Raw genomic sequence first — 13547 nt, 5'->3', positions numbered from 1 at the left:
GGTTAAGTCGTACTTTACCATTTTCTGACAGATTTCACTGTGAGAAATTCAATTTTTGTTCACTAACACCTTGCCTCACGCGGAGGGCCTGCGCGGTCGGGTGGTTCGGGATGATTTTCTCCTCCACTAACACCTTGCGGCACGCGGAGGGCCTGCGTAGTCGGGGTGGCTGGGGATGATTTTCTCCGCCACGGAATTCGACACGCACGCCAACACCGACGCCGGCGCCAACGCCGACGCCGGATTTTCTGCGACACGGGTCCCTTAACGCTATCGCATTAAAACAGGTAACATAAAACACACTAGAACGTAAAGTCAGCGTATATAAATATAGTACAAACAAATCACAACACAGGTCACATAAGATACACTGGAGTGTAAATACAGCTGTCATAGATACACTAAATACAGAAAATACCAAAGTCAGGTTACAGAAATTCACAAGAATTCGGGCACAGGAAGTAATACAAACTGCAATAAATAATTTCCAACAATATTATTCCCTTCAAGAGATTTCTGGAGGGTCACTAGCACTCGCCTTACTATGTAGCTGTTGGCCATGGGTCAAGGATCTTTTTAAGGTTTAGGGCCTGCGATTAATTGTCATCAGAATGCATGCGTATCAAATGGCGTCTTTTTATTATCTTTACGCGGGCACTCTAGTAATATGTGATGTATGTCTTCAGCTGCGTCGCCACAAATGCATTGCGGGCTATCAACGCGACAAATTTTATGCAGAAAATGTTTTGTAAATACGATGCCAAGCCTCAAACGGTAAACTACGAGAAGAAAGGGAACCGAGGAGCCTGATTTTTATTATCATATCATAAGAAGCCAACAAACAATGACACCAAGGACAACATAGGGGAAATTACTTGTACTTACTAATTGAATTAAAGAAATGATAAATTATTGGAAATGAAAACGGATGAAAAAACAACTGTCCGCAGGTGGGGAACGAACTCACGTATTCGCATTACGCGTGCGATGCTCTCACCATTGAGCTACCACCGGAGCCGTTTTCCCATCCACTTTCTGGGGTATTTATGTTTTACAACTAGAACTAACCCTGGGAGTGTTAGCCAGCGCCACCACTCACAAACCTAAAGGCGGATGTGAAACATTCTTTCTGCCGCAGGCGTCACGAGCACGTGATCCTTTCGGGTGATGGCAGCTGGTCAATAAACCCACATATGCTACGTGAAGGCATCAATGTTGCGTCTATAGACGCACGACCACTGGGCCTACAGGTATTCGTCAGATTACACTTAATTAAATTCTGGGGCGTATGCCACAACCACGATGTGAGGCACGCGTCCCGTAGTGGGGAATTAATTTCGACCGCCTGGTGGTTCTTTAACGCGCACGCAATGCACGGTACACGGGCGTTTTCGCATTTCGCCTCCATCGAAATGAGGCCGCCTCGGGCGGGATTCGATCCAGCGCCTTCGGGATTAGAAGCTGCAATGCCATAGCCACACCACAGGAGTCGTACACCGCAGACCAAGAAGACGATGGTCCCTCAGTCACGACGCGCGCTGCGCAATGACAGCAGGGCACTCCAACGTGGGCTGCTCAAGTGTCTCGTACAGTAACCACAAGACGAACACGACGGAGTGTCCACACGTCCTTGTCGGCGTAAACATTCACACACTAGGACAAAGCCAACCCTAAACAGTGCTCCAGCGCAATGAGGCAAGCCTCAACTGCGAACACGTGGCAGAAACGTTTCATTTGCGACACGCTGGTCTGGGTGCTGCTTGCAAGGAGGTGGCGACGAATCAGCAGACGAGCGTGATCAAGCCTGCACAAGATTTCGGGGCAGCCGCAACATTGTGAGCTTATGGGGGCAGGTTATATATACGCGCGCAAAGTGAACATAACATCTCCTGGAAAATTTCGACTCGAAGTTGTGGGACCGACTATATAATTACTATTGCTCCGGCCTACGTGAGAGAGAGCGTGATACATGTTTTAATGAGATGCCGGAGATGGTAGCCCAGCTGATCACCTGACATGCAACTCCAGGTGCTGGGGGATATAATTATGATATACACAGTGATCACATACACACACACACACACGTACACAAAATAAATATTTACGAAGTGATATTTAGGCTCGCCTACTTTTTTTACACATATGGTACATGGAATCGTATTAAATACTGTCTTTTACGTTCGATGTATACGCACGGAGGCCGCGTACCGATCGTCAAATTGCCAGGAGTTCGCGCCGCCGTATCGGCCAGGTCTGCACGCAGTCGCTGCGCAGCTAACCGGACTGAGTTTTCTTTTCGAGGCTTGCATTTCCTCGCCTTTAAGAGAGCTCGATGAGATTATAGTTGGGTAATTTTGGCAGTTCAGTGCGCGCCATGCAATTACTTTGCAGTGGCATGGATGCTCCTCCAAACGACTCAAACGTACATGTTCATCGAAGTGGAGGGCTCCGTTTTAATCTTGGCCACTTGGGCTTCTTTAGCATGCCCCGAAATCTAAGTACACGAGTGTAAGCGGGCGCTTCGCACCCATCGCGACCACCGCCTCGTGCTCAGAAGCGAAACACCGATGCCGCTGAGACGCCGCGCATGACACGTGGTGAGTGATGAAAGACTCGTGCAGATTCCGCAACGTTTTATCCAAACTCTACGATATTTTACAGTCATTTAAAGAGGATTGCTGGACGCTGATCACGGTCCTTTGCTACACACATATCCGCTATCATTATCAGGACGTTTTTTCGTGTGACAGCGGCTTTCTGTTCAGAGGGGGAAATTTGTTATTCAGCGTGGTGAAATAGAAGATGTTGAACTTGCTGATTCTTCCGCATCCGAACGGGAGCATGCCACACACTCAGTCGGCAGAGGGGCGGACAGTCAGCGGAATTCTGAACTGCACTTTCGAACGTTATAAAACAGAGTTCCGACGTCGCTGCGTTCAAGCCACATCAATTTTGAGGTATATACGAACGGTAACCTGACGCGATACGTTGCGTATATACTATATGCGTCGCTCGGGAAAAGAACAGTGAGACGGCTGTCGTCTTCGTCACGTGCCCCGCGTGTTATATATACATGCATATCGTGGCACTTCAGAGCTGTACTCCCGCGCGCTCTGCAGCTGAATATAGCAGAATGTTACTTCGCTCTCTCAGATTATCCATTGTTCTTTGAACTTCCTCCCCTTAATAAACGTTTATCGTGTGCTGTCCCTTGATCGCGAAAAACCCTTCGCTACTCGCCGCGGCTGCATTCGTTTTGAGGCTCTTTTCTGGGGATCGTATTGCTGATGGCTATACTGTCTCTAAACATATGGGGATGAAGACTCGTAGTGCACTGCCGACGCACCGGCCACAGCCATCTTGGCGCCGGTCTGCTACAGAGGAGGTCTCCGTGCCGTGCGGCCCACATGGTGATAATAAGGGCGCGGCCAGGTGCATGCTGGCGCACCGGCGCTTGGTATGAGGCTCGTTGGCGCATAAGCAGCCTCCGCTGATAAATGCGCCCGCAAGCGCATTTCCATGCAGAGATAAAACGATCCCCAGCAGCGACAAGGCGGCAGAAAGAGAGAGACGCTTGAGAGTCAGCGGCTGCGCATAATCCCGCGCAAGAGCCCGCCCGTATCTCAAGAGGATGTGGTGCGGCGTACGATGCATCGCCCCGGCCGGGGATCTTGGAGAAACCCTTAACGACTTTTGAGGAAATGCAGCGCTGCCACCGGGGCGAACGTCGCCGCGAAAAATAGACGTACGCAGCGCTGGCGCTAGAGTGATAAGCGCCCGCGGTGCCCATATCGAATGACGAATAGGTAAGCAGCGCTGCGAGCTGTCAGCAGACGGCCGTTCTAGGCCTCCGTCCACGGCGTTCGCAGAGGAGATGGCGCGTGCTCGAGGACGCTCTCCATCGACGCGCAGCATGCGCTCTATGCGCCGCAGGAGAAAGTGCGCCAAGCTGCGCGCCGGATAAATTTATTGGCTTCTCGCCTCCGCGGCGTCATTCGCTGATATGGCGGCTATATATATGTAGGGTGTCCCACGTAACTTGAGCCAAACTTTAAGAATATGCAAATGCCACGTAGCTGGGCAGAACCAAGGTAAGTAATGTTGTTTGCTGTCGCTTGGGGATACCCAGAATATTTTTTGCATCCCGACTAATTGCATCATTAGCCTTAATGACTTAATCAACTTATCAAATATTACGATTAGATGAAAAGTGTCATAAGAAAATTGTACAGCAAGAATAAAAACTCCCTATACAGCTTTGTGGTTCTCAATACCTGTTACATAAAAGTGTTTTTCCAGGCTTGAGTGAGAAAGAAGCCCGCGAATACACGCACAGTACCTCGAGCGGCGAATCGCGCGGCAATGTTGCGTGTATTCGCGGGATTCTTTCTCTCTCAAGCCTGGAAATACACTTTTATGTAACAGGTATTGAGAACCACAAAGCTGTATAGGGAGTTTTTCTTGTTGCTGTACAATTTTCTTATGACACTTTTCATCTAATCGTAATATTTGATAAGTTTATTATTTAATTAATTATGTAATTAGGCCGAATGGAAAAAATAATCTCAGTATCCCCAAGCGACGGCAAACAACTTTACCTTGGTCTTGTACAACCACGTGGAATTTGCATATTTTTAAACTTTGGCTCAAGTTACGTGAGACACCCGGTATACTCTCTGTTATGTAATTAAATAGCACAGTGGCTTCCGTGCTTGCGCGGATATGCCCGAGGATGAAGAAGACTATAGAGCGAAAGGCAAAATATTAAAAAAGAATAGGACTCGAGTATTCCTAGGTCGTTTTCTGAAAACAGTGAAGAATCGAGGAAGCGCAATTGCACAAGACGTGGGAGTATTGATGAACAGCGATCGACAACGAGCCAGCGGAAAGAAATGCGGCGGGAATTCACTTGCCGGACCAAAAGAAAGAGAGCTTGAACCCAGCAGCTGCGAAGAAATTAAGAGCCCGCGCTCCAAGCAAGGGATGACAAAAGAGAGAGAGAGAGAGAGAGAGAGAGAGTGTGTGTGTGTGTGTGTGTGTGTGTGTGTGTGTGTGTGTGTGTGTGTGTGTGTGTGTGTGTGTGTGTGTGTGTGTGTGTGTGTGTGTGTGTGTGTGTGTGTGTGTGTGTGTGTGTGTGGTGTGTGTGTGTGTGTGTGCGTACGTGCCCGTAGGTGTATGCGTGCTGGCGTGCGTGTGTGCGCGCAGAGGAGGCGAGAGGGCACCAAATTAGACAAACGATGGATGAGCCGGAACGGGGCGACCCGGAGCCGAGGGGGGGGGGGGGGGGGGGGGGGAACTCCCCGACGGAATGGAAATACGCTCCTTTCCCATTGTCCCCCAGCGCGATCAACAGGTCCTCGCTGACGTGGCGCCCGAAAACTTGGGCTTGCTCCGGCGAACTCGCACAATGAGCGCCTGCCATCGGCAGATGCGGACAACTTCGGCGGCCTGCCCCGTTCCCGCTCCTTCCTCTTTTCCTCCGGTGCGCGCTCTTGCTGGCGCCTTTCGCGCTGCGTCGTTCTCAGAGGCACCGCCCTTCTTGCGCGGTCAAGTGCGTGCAGCTTGAGTTTCGCGATGCTTGTTAAAACACCGCTGTCGCCCATTCTTGTTCTTCATTACTGGCACCTTGTCGTTCACTCAAGGCGTCCAACGGGTCCCTCATCAGTACACTCCCTGTACTCATCTTGGTGTGATTGTAGGGGCACGTGTAGAGGCAGCCGTGCCGGACACACAATGCAGAGACGACGGTCTGTCGACGCACGTCCGAGAATACAAAGTCGGTACTGAACCGTCCACCACTCCTTCTAAGCTCTCACACACGTCCTAGCTGCATGGTGGCATATTCGGATGTCGTTATCAATCTCACTGCTACCTTAAGCATTGATCCCCGCAAAAATGGCAGGTGTGATCGCCATAACTGGTTTTCCGCAACATCGATGCCTTTTGAGACAGCCAGTTATTTTTCTTGAATCAACTGTCCATTTAAGAGTTGTTCCATTCAAGTATATTCGTTAAACAGTCGCTTCGTTACTGAAGACAGCAAGATGAGATTGAGAGTTCTTGTTGGAAAAACAAAATATTCCAAAGAAATTCTCTCAGATGTGCGATCATCTTAAAAAGAAAAAAAAACATGCATCGACTAGTGAGTAAGCAGTTATGTTCACCACCCAATGCTGACGTATGGTTCCTTGACCCGCCGTGGTTGCTTAGTGGTTATATACGGCGTTGCACTGCTAAGCACGAGATCGCGGTATCAAATCACGGCCGCAGCTGCCGCATTTTGATGGGGGCTAAATGCAAAAAAACGCCCGTTTACCGTGCATTGGGTGTATGTTGAAGAACTCGAGGTGGCCAAAATTATTCCGGAGTCGCCCACCACGGCGTGCTTCATAATAGGATTGTGGCTGTGGCATGTAAAACCCCAGAATTAATTATGGTTCCTTATTGCAGAGCAATAATTGTTCTTTTCTGTCGACCCATCAATTGCGGTATGAAATGTCCACAAAGAGCAACAAAGAATTACAGCATTATTTGTTGCGATCGATGTAAGACGCTAGCAAGGCTTCTTGCTTGAAGTAAGCCACCTTGCTACATCACAGAAATCGTAGGTGGTAGTCACATGGTATCCCAAACTAGAGAAGCGTGGTTCAGTCATCTGCGCTTCACGTATACATACCTTCACCTTCACCTACATTTTATCAGAACATTAACAGAACATATTAATAGAGCGTATCTTAAACCACACAAGTCAATGCATTAAGTCTACATCGTGAAAACATCAAATATAAATAATGTGCACTGGAATCAAACAAATACATCAACATCGGCAAACAATCTAACGAACAGCAGTGCAAAAACACCCCCCCCAAACACACACACACACACACACACACACACACACACACACACACACACACACCACACACACACACAAGGGACTCACACGCAACGCACACGCACAGCACAAGCACACCACACCACACGCACACACACACACCACACACACCACACACACACACACACACACACACACACACACACACACACACACACACACACACACACACACACACACACACACACACACACACACACACACACACACACACACACACACAACACCACACACACACACACACACACACCACACACACACACCACACACACACACACACACACACACACCACACACACACACACACCACACACACACACACACACACACACACACACACACACACACACACACACACACACACACACACACACACACACACAACACACACACACACACACACACACACACACACACACACACACACACACACACACACACACACACACACACACACACACACACACACACACACACACACCACACACACACACACACACACACCACACACACACACACACACACCACACACACACACACACACACACACACACACACACACACACACACACACACACACACACACACACACACACACACACACACCACACACCACACACACACACACACACACACACACACACACACACACACACACACACACACACACAATTTGCGTAGCTTGCACTAGTGGCGCAAGGCTAAAGAAACCGCGGAGCTGATCGGCACTTAGCACTACCAAGTCATCCCCAGCATTTTCCGGAATTTATTGATTATTGATCAATTATTGATTAGCTATTGATTGGCTATCAATTGGCTACTGCAAGGTACTAGCCCCGTATTCGAGCTAGGCTTAAACACCTTCGCTAGTTCACAGGGGTATGTGCCATTGCGCTTGGACCCTTTCTGCACTACCGCCAGGATCGGCCCACATTTTCTGTTCACTCTGCACGGACTAACGGTCGGCTTAAACAGCTCCGCTGTTATAAGAGAAAAAAAAAGAGTTAATATTTAACATTGTAAAGACCTACAACAAGAGTTTCTATTTCTGGGATGAAATTTCCTGAATCACACACTTTAGCTGGTAACAAATTCCAATCAGCAACAGTTCTGGGAAAGAAACTGTGATTAAATCCTTCAGTGCGTGCAAAAACAGGAGCTAATTAGCTCATATATATGCTGAGTTACAAATAGCAAGTTATAAATTGCATATACTCGGGCCCGGCCCGGGGGCGGCCCGGGCCCGGGCTTTTGGGTAGACCCTAACCCGTGCAGTTTATGCTTGCATGCTGTGCCCAGTTTTGCGATGCAAAGAAAGGCAGGCGCAAGACACTCGATTTTCAACTTGGCAGCTCCAGCATTGACTGCACTCGTCATACAGCAGTTTGTCGAAAGCGTTCCTACCAAGTTCCTACCAAAAATGGAATTCTAGCGGGGCTCAGCGCTTTCTGCTTCTCATCTGCCGTAACCATTGACTGCTAAGTGCCGAACGTATGCATAATGTAGCCACAAAGAACACACTGCGAATATCATTCTAAGAAAGTTCACTCGAGTTGTGCTAGTCAAATTCCCCAAAACAAGGCTTGGTACTGTTCAGTGCCCAACATAAAGCACTTCAAATAGTAACGTTAAGACTGTAAACGGTCGTATGCTTCAATAGTTACGCTGCATTAAGTTTCCGCTTCATTGTTGCTCCATTTTAATGAGCTTCACCTCATTCTCACATCTCAGACACATTGACATCCTGATTTATCCATGGAGAAAGAAGTAAAATTCCTTTATACGCTAAACCCGCGCGTCCTGCGGCGGCGAACGCATCGATTCAGAGGGAGAGAGAAACGAAGAGGCAAAGGTAGGCAGGTTAATCAAGGACGTGCCCGGTTGGCTACCCTACACTTGGGGAGGAGGAAAGGGGAGATTCGATAAGAAGGAAAGATAAGAAAAATAATAAAGAGTCAGCCATTGTGAACACAGTTGCAGAGGAATGTCCGCTTTCACAAGCGTTCGTGCAGTCCATAGGCGCCGACTACGGGGGAAGGGGGGGGGGGGGGGGGGGGGGGGGGCGGGGCTCGAGCCCCCTCCGGAGTTTTCCGGAGGGGGCTCTTATTCATAATTTCACTTTATTTCTGAAAATCCTGGCAATAGACCTCTCCTGGGGTACGTCACACCGCATCGGCGACGTCACAGCGACGTCACCGGCACACGTGCGCGGGGACCCTGGTTGGCAAAAAACAGTCGCCGCCGGCTTTCTGCGACGATGTGTGTGTGTGTGTGTGCGTGTTTGTGTGTCTCTGTGTGTGTGTGCGTGTGTGTGTGCGCGCGTGCTACGCGATTAGCAATACATCTCGCTTACGAGACTGTGGACACGTGTTGCGTGTAATAAAACCAGTCGTAGTGATCAGGCTCCGATAGAACTTTAGGACCCGTAATTATTTATTGAACAGGTGAGAATGAATGAGACGCCATGATTAGTGAGCGCATGTATTTCGGGGCCATCCGCGCTGTGGGCAGAAAAAAAAATATGACAAAAAAAAAAAAAAACCTTCGTTGGAGCATACATTTATCAACTGAGAGGTATGACTACAAATAAGCTCTTACAATGTTTTGACCGCTGCCGAAGCTGCGTGTATACATTTAACCACGGGGAATGTCCAAAAGGCAAACCACTGAAATTATCGCGATGTAACGCAGATCTCACGGGTCTTAAGTAAAATTGAAACTTTCTTTTTTTTTTTTTTCGCTATTGTTGTATTCCCCTTCATGGTACGGACTTCATATCGTGATGATGCACATAAACATGCACAAGTTGGGTCTTGTAATGTTTAGAGCAGCAAAGGAGGCAGCAGACACAGCGAAGTTAGCGTGCAACGGATTATGTACTTATGTAAGATTTTGCTTTGTACATTCACATGACCGAGACTAATTAAAATTAAATTATGGTGTTTAACATCCCTAAGCTGCACAGCGGCTTATGGGGGGCAGTGTAACGAAAGGCTCCGGATTAATTTTGTCCACCTAGGGTATCTCACCATGCAGAGTAATAAGTTTTTCTGCATTTCTCCCTCGTCTGAATTTAGGCGCCGCTACTTAGTACGGCTCCACTGAGCTGGTGTGTAGTTGTCGACGAAGTTCATCTTGTATATCGTTTCAAGATACAGTGTAAATGTCCCGGGACGCAAATAAGTGCATTCACGACAATGCAATACAAATTTGTTTTCGAAGACCAGTCATTTAGCGAAGCATCACTTTGCCACCGCGAAAATGTACATCTGTGATAAAATGTTCGTTTTCCAGGAATAATACATTTTTGTGGATGTTTGATCTACGGAAGAGGCGCACTTTTACGAAATCACCACACGCTATATAACTTACGGGAACCATGCACTCGACAACAACGCTACGATGTTGTATCGGTAAAATGGGGACGATTATACTTCCTAAGCACAGTTCGTATATGCTGTCACTTCGAAAAATCGCAATATGCCGAACTTACGATCGCGGCAGTTGATATACAAGCAGCGCTCTTATGCAGAGAGAACAGGCCCCACGAACGTTTTTTGCCAACCAGCGCCCGCTTCGGAGGCGCGGCAGAGGGGAGGGGTCTCCTCAATGACGTCACACTGTGTGCAAACAGGGAGAGCTCTATAGGAAAACAAGCGCATAAGAAGCACCAACGGCAGCTCCCTCATCCGTATTTTTTCACTTCAACATGTTATTTTAATTTCCAGTGCGAGCACCATGCACAGACATTATATTTCAATGTATATGCAGGACAAAGTGTATGATATTTTGAAAGAGAGAGGGGTAGCCAACTAACAATTATTTCTAATGATATGAATAGCCTATGTATAGAGAATCAATATGTTGCTGTATGTTCAACTCGCTACAAATTGCTTTGCGCACTTTTTTTTGACCCTGAAAAAGATCTGCAGACTTCAGTGACCCCTTAGGCAGAGTCTTTTATCAACGGTGTGTGAAATGCACGTGAATGATATGTGTCTCAGCATTGCTTCTCTTTCCTGTAGGTAATGCTAGCGACTCATAAAAAAAACTTATAATAATTTACAACATTTATTGGGGATGAAAATATCGCAACGTGCATGCAGAGGCCATAAATGTATATAATTAAATTAGTAACCGAAGTGAGGCCAAGCCGGATTCACTCGAAATCAGAATCAATAGCAGTCATGCACAGCAGAGCTTCTACTGGGACTCATATAAAAAAAAAAGAGAGAGAGAGGCTGCAGTTTTGCCGGAAAGGCGAAAGCGAAGCATAAGACAATTACACGAAAAATATTCTTCCCGTATAAATCCGCGTAAGAGCCGCACCCCCAACTTGAAAGCAAATATATATCTTTTTTTTTAATCCAACCGAGAAACAATCGCGTTCAGCGCGATTCCGATCGCGCTCCACTGCGAATTTTCTCGCGCAGCGTACTTTCGCGCGTCGCAACTATATAAAAAAAAAGTCTGTTATAACTTCAGAAGACAGGAGAGGCCTGACCACTGAAGTGCTGCAGCCGATTTTCACCGCGACTAAATAAATAGTCCCGGGACGCTGACGCGACTTGGCCAAGCTCGAAGCGTGGTCTGCCATGTCCTCCGTCGGCGGGGTCACCGGCCGTCCGGCTCATGACGTCAGTCTAGAGTGCGCGCCCATTTGTGGATGCATGCTCGTGTGCATCCACCGTTGAGGGGCAGATGCCACTGCCTTTTAAAGTTGTACACGACTATAGATGGGGAGAGGAGGCGATCGCGGAGGTTTACGGCGGATTTCATACTCGTAGTTGAAAAAATTAGATAAAATGGCCCGGTCCCTTCTAAGGCTCGGCAAAATTGCAGCAAAAAAGTGCGGCCCTCACACGAGTTTGTACGTTGGTTATATCGTCTATATGAATTGTAGTAACATTTACTCATTAATTAAAATAACAAACATCGTGCAATGCACGGACCATATACCTGTAAATCTCCCGCTGGATGACCACGGCAGTCGCTATCACAACGCTGGCATTATGATGAACGCCGGCAGCGGGGGCGAACGGTTCGTACAGCCATGCGATTCACCGTGACTCCGAAAATTAGATTCATCATCATCATCTGCATATTTTATGTCCACTGCAGGACGGCTTCGATCAGCGATCTCTAATTACCCCTGTCTCTTAACTTAGGCTTTGCGATCTGCAACACCTGGGGCGCGGAAAAAGAGCCTAAGAAGGAAGACAGCGCGCATGAAGTTAGCAGCCATCCCTGCTCGCCCTTGTGCATTGCACCCCCAATGATTACCAACAATTGGATACGGCGCGCGGGCCGCGTAAGCGTCAACCACACACAGTAATTTGCAGCTGCGGCAGGGCTAGATGAGAAGACGCGTGCTCTCCTCCCCATGCGCGCATTTCATCACGTGACCTCCAGCTAACCCGAATATTGAGCGCCTGGGAAGACAATGTACATCAAGTGTTACGGATCAGCGTTACGGGCTTTTTTTCGCACCCGTAGTGTATGGGTCGCTCACTCATATGACTTTTGGACTTTATACGGAATATCAAGGCGACGACGACAGCGAAAATTTGCCTGAAGTGTCAATACAATTGCTTTCGCAATAAAAGGAGAAATAGAAAACAGGCGTCGAGCTCGCTTCTACCGCGGCTGCGGACGTTGCAATGTGCACCGGCTACAAACACAGCATGATCACCAACGACAAAACCAATAGTGGGCACCTCGCTTATCAGTACTTCGCCAGAACCCGTCTGACGCTGAAAAGGAAGCGTATTTTCCAAGGTCGATTCACATAGGTCGCGAAGCTTCGGGCGAAAAGCGGTTCAGAACGAATTGTCACCGATATCAGCAAGAGTGGTTATGGGAGCAGCGATTGAGAGAGAGAGAGAGAGAGAAATACGTTTATTAAATCATAAAAAATAGAAAATTATACATGTATGAAAAGACAACCCCAGTGGTTTTTCCGGTGCAATGCGACTGAAACGCGACTATGTTTGGAGGGAACAAACATTGGGAAAGAAAAAAGCGTTTTATAAATAAAAGAGACACAGTTTGATTCATTCAACGAAAATAAAGTTCCTAATTAATTTTATATACAGATGGCGAGAAAAGAAGAGACAATTCTGTTTTACTTGATCATTATCAATAAATACCTTTTTTCAGCGCCCACCGATAGCGGCGGGCGTTGAAGCCGATATCACTTGCAATGCAATGCAGCTTTTGAAGTGGGCAGAAAGCTAGGGGCACTCGTAAAGTTCACCTGTTACAATACGCCCCTCTCACATGTTGTGTTGCTTTGCTTGTCGACGTTTGTCTGAATTTGGTGACGCGTGTAGTTTCATTGTTTCTTAACCTGTTCAGTCAAAAGTAGTGAGTTGCGACCACCAGATAATTGTTTAGTTTAGTTGTTTTCGTGCGACAGCGCTGGCTGACGGGCTTGGCGTCCGACGAAAGGACGAGCACACTACGCCCAAAGCGTTTGTCGGCCTCCAAAGAAAGTATGTTCTTTGCAGGGATGCGATTTCGACACCCGCACGGCTGACCTATTCCTGCATCGCTTTCCGCGCTGAAAGCTCGGAACGCCCATCAAGTCGTACGGCGGGGTATTTGAATATACAGCTGTAGTGGAAGGCCTCTGAAAACAAATTTCGCGCCT

This window comes from Dermacentor silvarum, chromosome 1, assembly GCF_013339745.2.
Source record: "Dermacentor silvarum isolate Dsil-2018 chromosome 1, BIME_Dsil_1.4, whole genome shotgun sequence".
In the NCBI taxonomy this organism is placed as follows: Eukaryota; Metazoa; Arthropoda; class Arachnida; order Ixodida; family Ixodidae; genus Dermacentor; species Dermacentor silvarum.
This window is presented reverse-complemented; position numbering follows the sequence as displayed.